Genomic DNA, 8,763 nt, shown 5'->3' with positions numbered 1-8,763 from the left:
AGCGTTACAAACTTGGGACTAAACTTAGTATACCTTGCATATTACATATATGCATGGTATAAAAACTTAGTATACCTTGCATATTACACATATGCATGGTATAAAAAGTGGTCGAAAATGCATCAAATAGGTGGTGTCACGTAAATTTTATAAAAAAAAAAACATATTATGTTAATATAACCGTGTGTTGTTGTTGATCCAAATAGATTAGGGAATTGCATAGATCGATAAGTCAACTTGACGCTACAGTTTGACGCTGCTTTTTATCTAGATGACACTGATCAAAAGTATACCATGTGATTAAATTTGACGCTAGAAGCTAGCGTCAAGTGTCACTATGAAATTGCACCTTAAGGTGTATTATAATTGTGACGCTTGGCGCTGAGTTTGAGCGTCAAATTAGGTCACTTGGTCAGTTTAGGCCGTGCTGCCATTTGGCAGCAGTTAAATATAGCTTTTTACGATTTGACCCTGTTGATGATTTTTTATTTCATCCAGATGGCAGAACGGCCTAAACTGACTTTTTATCATAGAAAAGTAAAACCTATTTTTATTAAACCGGATTAATTTTGAGAGTATTGGATAAATAAATTTATAATATATATATGTTTAATGTTTTAATAAAACGCGAATAAAGGTTTAATTTTAAAAAAATTTTATTTTCAATTGATTGCCATTTCCAAAGAATTTTTTTTAACCATTGATAATCATATTCACCCTCCATCAGGCGCGGTTCTAGAAGTTTTTACCAGAGGGGTTCACAAGATAAAAAAAAAACAAAAATAACAAAAATAAACAAAGCAAACCGAATTTTTTGAATGACTTAAAAACAAAGCCAGACTAACCTTATGCAAAAACCTACCCAATTTGTTTTACTATAAAATTCATTACATTTATATATGAACTTACGGTTTGTATAGAATTATTGAATTTTGTGTTATAAATGATCACTTGAAACTTGTAAACAGATGTTAGTATATAAAGTATCCCACCAAAAACATAAATGTGTAAAAAGGCGTAGATGAATTCCAATAAACTCAATTACGTCAGCCCAAAAAAGTTGTGAAATCCCGTAGAGAAAAAAATTCTTCGAAAAAAAATTATAAAAATGGCATAAATTTATTGCGTAACTTTTCCGTAAAGAAACATTAAAGTATTACATTAGCAACTTTTCGGTGACTTCATATCTACACGCACCTGTATAGGAGAACAAAAGATAATCGTTAACCCCCTACTATCTCCCTCCTCCCCTCTAATGTTATGACGTAATAATTTTTTCACAACTTTTATGAAACATCAAAATTTAAATTTAAACAATCAAAGTATTCTTTAGATTAAAGTCAAGCACCTACTTAACAAAGGCCTAATTTTTTTACTAAAGTAAGAAAATTATTGGTTTAAATTTCTTGTCAAGTTTCTCCTTAGTACGTATTTATTTAATATTTTACTTCGCAAGTTTTCGGAATATAAAAACGAATCTAAAAATAAAAAACTTGCGAAGTAAAATATTAAATAAATACGTACTAAGGAGAAACTTGACAAGAAATTTAAACCAATAATTTTCTTACTTTAGTAAAAAAATTAGGCCTTTGTTAAGTAGGTGCTTGACTTTAATCTAAAGAATACTTTGTTTAAATTTAAATTTTGATGTTTCATAAAAGTTGTGAAAAAATTATTACGTCATAACATTAGAGGGGAGGAGGGAGATAGTAGGGGGTTAACGATTATCTTTTGTTCTCCTATACAGGTGCGTGTAGATATGAAGTCACCGAAAAGTTGCTAATGTAATACTTTAATGTTTCTTTACGGAAAAGTTACGCAATAAATTTATGCCATTTTTATAATTTTTTTTCGAAGAATTTTTTTCTCTACGGGATTTCACAACTTTTTTGGGCTGACGTAATTGAGTTTATTGGAATTCATCTACGCCTTTTTACACATTTATGTTTTTGGTGGGATATCACTTCTTTTTGCCAGGCAATAGTATTTAAGTTGAAAGTGTTTGTAACAATTTTAACTCACCATTATGCATACATTGAATTACTGTTGAATACTGAGCCTCGTACGTCAAGAAATATGCCGAACAAGATGTCATCAAAATTGTGTTATTTATAAATATTATAAGGAAAATTTCATTTTCATATAACTGATATTGATTATTATATAATACATTCTATATAATTTACGCCTAATTTGCGTCCTCATGGGTAAACAGTCATGTTTTCGAAAAAATGTTTTATGCAAAAGTTGGTTATTTCTTTATAAGGAATATTTTTTACATTAAAATTTTTGTTATGTCTCTAACGGTTTACAAGATGGGTTCCACAGACCTAGGAATCAATTGACGTATAATGAAAATTTACGAACTTGACCTCACTTTTTACGTCCTGAGTACGCTATAAAAATTTCATCTTAATATCTCTTTTCGTTTTTGAGTTATCGTGTTGGCAGACAGATGTGCAAACGGACAGACAAATATTATGTAACTGCAAATATTTATGGGTAATACGCACAGCTTGATTTCATATGATAGTTCTGCACATGAATTGATCCTGAATATTACAACGGCTCATACAGGGTCTTATATTTTGTAAGTGCGCATATTTGGGTCTTATATATTGGTATTGCGCACACTTTGATCCCATATAATTGTTCTGCTCATGGGAAAATCTGGAATATAACAACTGCGCACACATTGACCTTAAATTTTGTAAGTGTGCATATTTGGGTCTTATATATTGGAAGTACATACAGATTAATCACAAATTATAGTTCGGCCCATGCATTTATCCTAAATCTTACAACTACGCATACGCTGAATTTATATTTTGTTACTGCGCGTATGTAGGCCTAATATATTGCTAGTACACGCATGTGGATTGCATGAAATATTACTGCGCATGGGTTGATTCTAAATATTACAACTGCGCAAACAGGGACCATATATTTTGTAAATGGGCATATTTGGTCCTTAAATATTGAAAATGCGCATAAATTAATCCCAAATTATAGTTCTGCGTATGCATTTTACCTGAATCTTAGAACTGCGCATTAGCTTAGTTAATATTTTGCTACTGCGCATATGTAGGCCTTATATATTGCTAGTGCGCACATGTAGATTAGATGTAATAGTACTGCGCATGGGTTGATCCTGAATATTACAACTGCGTATACAGGGATTTTATATTTTGTTAGTGCGCATATTTGGGTATTATATCCGGGAAGTACGCACAGATTAATCAATAATTATAGTTGTGCGCATGCATTTATCCTGAATCTTGCAACTGCGCATACGCTGAATTTATATTTTGTTACTGCGCACATGTAGGCCTTAAATATGGCTAGTACACGCATGTGGATTACATGAAATAGTACTGCGCATGGGTTGATTCTAAATATTACAACTGCGCAAACGGGAACCCTATATTTTGTAAATGGGCATATTTGGTCCTTAAATATTGAAAATGCGCATAAATTAATCACAAATGATAGTTCTGCGCATGCATTTTACCTGAATCTTAGAACTGGCATTAGCTTAGTTAATATTTTGCTACTGCGCATTTGTAGGCCTTATATATTGCTAGTGCGCACATGTGGATTAGATGTAATAGTACTGCGCATGGGTTGATCCTGAATATTACAACTGCGCATACAGGGACTTTATATTTTGTTAGTGCGCATATTTGGGTATTATTTCCGGGAAGTGCCCACAGATTAATCAATAATTATAGTTGTGCGAATGCATTTATCCTGAATCTTGCAACTGCGCATACGCTAAATTTATATTTTGTTACTGCGCACATGTAGGCCTTAAAAATTGCTAGTGCGCACACGAGGATTACATGTAATAGTACTGCGCATGGGTTGACCCTCAATTCAAGCAAGTCTCTGTCGAATGTCCAAAATCGCATCTTTCTATAATTTAGAAGTCCCCTAGAATCGGTATAGCTGAATCATTTATAGATAAATCAATTATAGTGGAAGTGATGGAAAAATAATAATGCCACTAACCTTACCATGTTTTGTTATCAAATCTAAACGTGTATACAAAATTTCAACTCAATCGGTTGAAGATATCTGCTTTAAAATTGAGTAATAAGATTACCCCCCCCCCATTTAACAAAATATGGCGGAAGCAACGAGAAAATTCGATCAAGTCAACCATAAAAATTCAAAGTCAGCGTGCTTACAAAATTTCAACGTAATCGATTGAGGGTATCGGCTTCAAAATTGGGTTGCAAGATTATTTATTGTTGAACATAACAATACCATTGTTTTTAAGAAAATAAAATTCGTTGTCATTGCAACAATTACTAGTGAACACTACAAGACATATGAGCAAAATGGTTTAAAACTTCTTGTGAAATTATATTTATACTTTTTTTAAATTTAAGGACAAAAAAAGTTGGATTTTGCATTAACGAAAAAAACAGGAGTGGTTATTTACTTTCTCGAGGGAAAATGATTGTTTTTTCGAAAAAATGTTTCAAACAAAAGTTGTTTATTTTTATGTAAGGAACATTTTTTACATTTAAACTTTTGTTCTATCTCTTACCGTTTTTTCGAAAATTGCAATTTAATTTTTTATTTATTTGCTTTTCACGGGAAAACAATTACCTTTACAACAAAATTTTTCATACAGAATTGTTTAATTTTATGCAAGGAACATTTTTTGCATTTAAACTTTTGTTCTATCTCTTACAGTTTTTGCTATAAAAGCAAATTAAAATTTTCCTAATTAATGTAACATAATAATTTTAATATGTTTTCTACATGGTACTTTGAATTTGATAGGGTCTTATTATTTTATTTAATTTTTATAATATTTTAAGTTGGAAATATTGAAATACACAATTAATTTTTGAATATTTATTTAATATTTATTCAAATTTAATCAATATTTAATTAAAATTATATAAATAACAAATTTTTAAGCGTATTTTAGTTTTCCCATACAAATTGTATAGGAAAAAAAACTAGCCTTCTGATTGGTTCATATTTTACCATGTGTTTTTAAATGGGATAAAAATGCACCTTTAATTAGCGAAATTTCCCATTTCCCGTTAAAAATTTTGATATTTGGTATTTTTTCTGGGGTATGATTTTTCTCTAATTTATTTTAATGAAAACCGCATCTTTCTACCATTTCTCAGTTTTGCTGTGAATTTATGTCAGTGAGTAACAAAATTTCGGGGCGTGGCCGTTTTTTGACGCGTTATTGCTCGGAAACGATGAGAGCCGTGAACGTGAGCTTTGATTTACGGCGTCCCAGGGTATATATCTACTTAAGTTGAAAAGCGCAACATTATAGCTCAAGTAGTTTCTGAGATATAAGGGTGTGAAAAAGGGCTATTTTATGTCCTGTATATATAGTCACAACAAAAACATTCACATTTCACATATACATCATCATACATCATCATACATTACCCTTTCAATTTTCCATTTTACTTATCTACGCTCACGCACTGTTGTGCTATATGATAGCTACAATCCAAATATAGAGCAAATAATAAAAATGTCAATATTGTGTAAGAAAATCAGTGAATTTTGTTGATTCAATCATTTTTAAATTCCAATTTTTCCGGAAGTGCAAAAAATTGAGTTAATTTTGGTCGCTTGGTTAGTTTCCGTTTTTTTTAGTTTGCAAAAAGTAGATTTTGTTCGTTTGTTTGTTGTTTTTCAGTTTTAAAACAATTGGTTTAGTTTTATTTTTTGAAATGCGAGCTATTTTGGGGGGAGGGAGTCATGACCCCGGTGACCCCCCCCTTGAATCCGTGGCTGCCCCCATTATGGATATAGTTGTTTATTAGTACCATGTGTCTTATTAAAAATGAGGTTATGTATTAATAAACTTTTAAATTTTTTGTCGCTCCTTTTTACAATTTGACGCTGGACATAGTTTTATTTTTTTTTTCAGCTAGGTGGAATCCTAATTTAACGCTCAAAGACAGCGTCAAGCGTCATCATGAAGTTACATCTTTTAAATTTGACGCTTCACATAGTTCTGGTTTTTTAAGATAGGTGAAATCACTGAAATCCTAATTTGTCGCTCAAAGCTAGCATGAAACAACAAAAAACTAAACACGGCAGTAGAATCATGTTATGCCCTCCTATAGTTTTTCTGAATGCAGCCCAATGTTGTTGACAAATAATTATTGCAAAATGGCTTCTTCTTTTTGTAGAAAGAAAATATGTAATTCATTTAATAATTTTGATAATCAATTTTTATCATAATAAACATTAAATTTGAATAAGAATTAAATACAGAAATTATTGAAACAATGGAGATTGTAAGAATTAAAGAAGAAATACCTGAAGAAACTTTTACAACGGAAGATGTATTAATTGAAAAAGAAATTTTTGAACTTGTGCTGCTTAAGGAAGAAATGCAAGAAGAAACCACCGAAACTGTTACAAAAGAACATCGAGGGAAAAATCATCGGATTAAAAAACATTTTATATGTGAAATTTGTGATAAAAAATTTAATAATCGTAGAAATTTAGTTGTTCATAAACGAATTCATACTGGAGAAAAACCTTTTTTATGTGAAATCTGTAATAAAACATTTACTCAGCAAAATAATTTAGTTAAACATAAACGAACCCATATCGGTGGTGACAGACCATTTACATGTGAAGTTTGTGATAAACGATTTTTTCAGAGAGGCGATTTAATTACACATAAACGAACGCATACTGGGGAAAAACCCTTTTCATGCGATGTTTGTAATAAGGCATTTAGTCAGCAACCGAGTTTAACCTGTCATAAAAGAATCCATACTGGTGAAAAACCATTTTCATGTGAAATTTGTAATAAATCATTTAATAATAGTAGTGCGTAAAATAAACATAAACGAACTCATACTGGTGGAAATTCATTTTCTTGTGATATTTGTGATAAAAAATATAGTGCACAACGCGATTTAACAGTACATCAACGAATCCATGCTGGAGAGAAACTTGTATCATGTGATGTTTGTGATAAGGCATTTAGTCTCCAACAAAACTTAATTAGACATAAAAAAATACATACTGGCGAAAAACATTATTCATGTGAAGTTTGTGATAAAAAATTTATTCAAAATTATCATTTAATTCGACATAAAAGAACTCATACTGGAGAAAAACCATTTTCTTGTGAAGTTTGTGATAAAAAATTTATTCAAAAATATCATTTAAATAGACATCAACAAATTCATTTTCGAGTAAAACATTTGAATATTAATTCTAAAACTGTTACATCAGAACATGCAGGAATTAAAGAAGAAATACCAGAGGATATTATTCAAATTGAAAATGTATTTATTAAAGAAGAAATGTCCGATTAAAATATTTGAACAAAATCTGTATCAATTAATAGAAAATTTCCAGTCAAATTTATCCTAAACTTTACGTAACATTAATAGTTTAAGAGCCATAGCCCAATTACTAGATTTTTTTTCAAAAATTTACTGCAAAAATTTTTTCCTTGTTGGAATATGTTCAGGGATATCTTCTGAATGTAGCCCCAAGTTGGTGGGACGGGGAATGGTAATTATCAAATTTCTATTGATTGAGCCTTATTTTTTTTGATGATAAAGGACACTCATCGCCTTGTAAATCCATATCTTCTACCTCCGCCACATCCAAAGGAGAGGAATAGAAGAAGGTTAGATCTTCTTCGATAGCATCAAATTTATCTGGCACGCTATCACATGTTTGTCCACTACAATTGCCACAAATTATTGAACATTTTAGGGCAGCTTTTCGGCATCCACAGACCGGCCCGCAATTTTTGGTGCATTTGTAAGATATTACTTGCAGTAAACTTGACGGGGCGGGAGCCATAGCAGTTCGAACTGGTTCAAGGCCGTTTAAAGTTCTCTTCCAACCCCATTGTTCAGGTGCATGGGTAAATCCAAGCCAAGTTTGAACCTGGTGATAGACTCCAAAACAGAGGTAACGAGCCGTATCTCGGGTTGGAGGTAGAAGTGAGAAATTCACGTTTGCTCTATTCGCCAATTTCCCGAAGCACTTGTATCGAAGCGAGTTTAGAGACGCTTCCGATTCGTCACCTCCATACAACGCAATAAAAAAACGTTCGTCAGCGTGAGCAATTATGTTTTGATCAACGTTATTTTCTTTGAACTCCACAGCTTTCAGTAGAGAAACGTTATTTTGTAACGTTGAAAGAACTTTGATTTTTCCTATTTTGTATGCAGCTGCTGTCGTGGCGCAACCACTGGAAGCATGAAGGAACAAAATATTGTCCCTAACTCTGTTACTGTAACGGCTGTCGAGACAATTCGGGTTGTATAATGTTTCCAGAGTGCGTCCTTTTCCAGGCTTGTGAAATAAAATATAATCGTATCCATTCGTCAATCCGGTTAGCAAAACAAGGAGATCTACGTCCTCGCCTACAATGATGACTGAATCGTATCTTGTGGATATGGCTGTGGCTGTTTGCACGATCAGCGTGTCAGCATCTTCTCTGGCTTGTTCGGCGAGTATTCCGTATTGTTGAAATTTATTTTTCAGCATAGTAATAAATCGACTCTTATTCCTTTCGTTCGCCAAAAACTTCTCCTGGTTAGTTGTCGCAATCATAGCCTCGGTGAAGATAATATCTACAGAGGACTGTGTTTTAGATCGGCGGAGGCGTTCGGAGGACTTCGTACCCAAATTTACTGCTTCAGGATATCCATCGAAAACTATTGCGATGTTTGCACCGAAATGGTTTCGCACGTATTGAACGTATTTTTGACAAAGAGCCAAGAACGA

The sequence above is a fragment of the Chrysoperla carnea genome, chromosome 2 (genome assembly GCF_905475395.1).
Source record: "Chrysoperla carnea chromosome 2, inChrCarn1.1, whole genome shotgun sequence".
Taxonomy (NCBI): Eukaryota; Metazoa; Arthropoda; class Insecta; order Neuroptera; family Chrysopidae; genus Chrysoperla; species Chrysoperla carnea.
Note: the sequence above shows the minus strand (reverse complement) of the source record.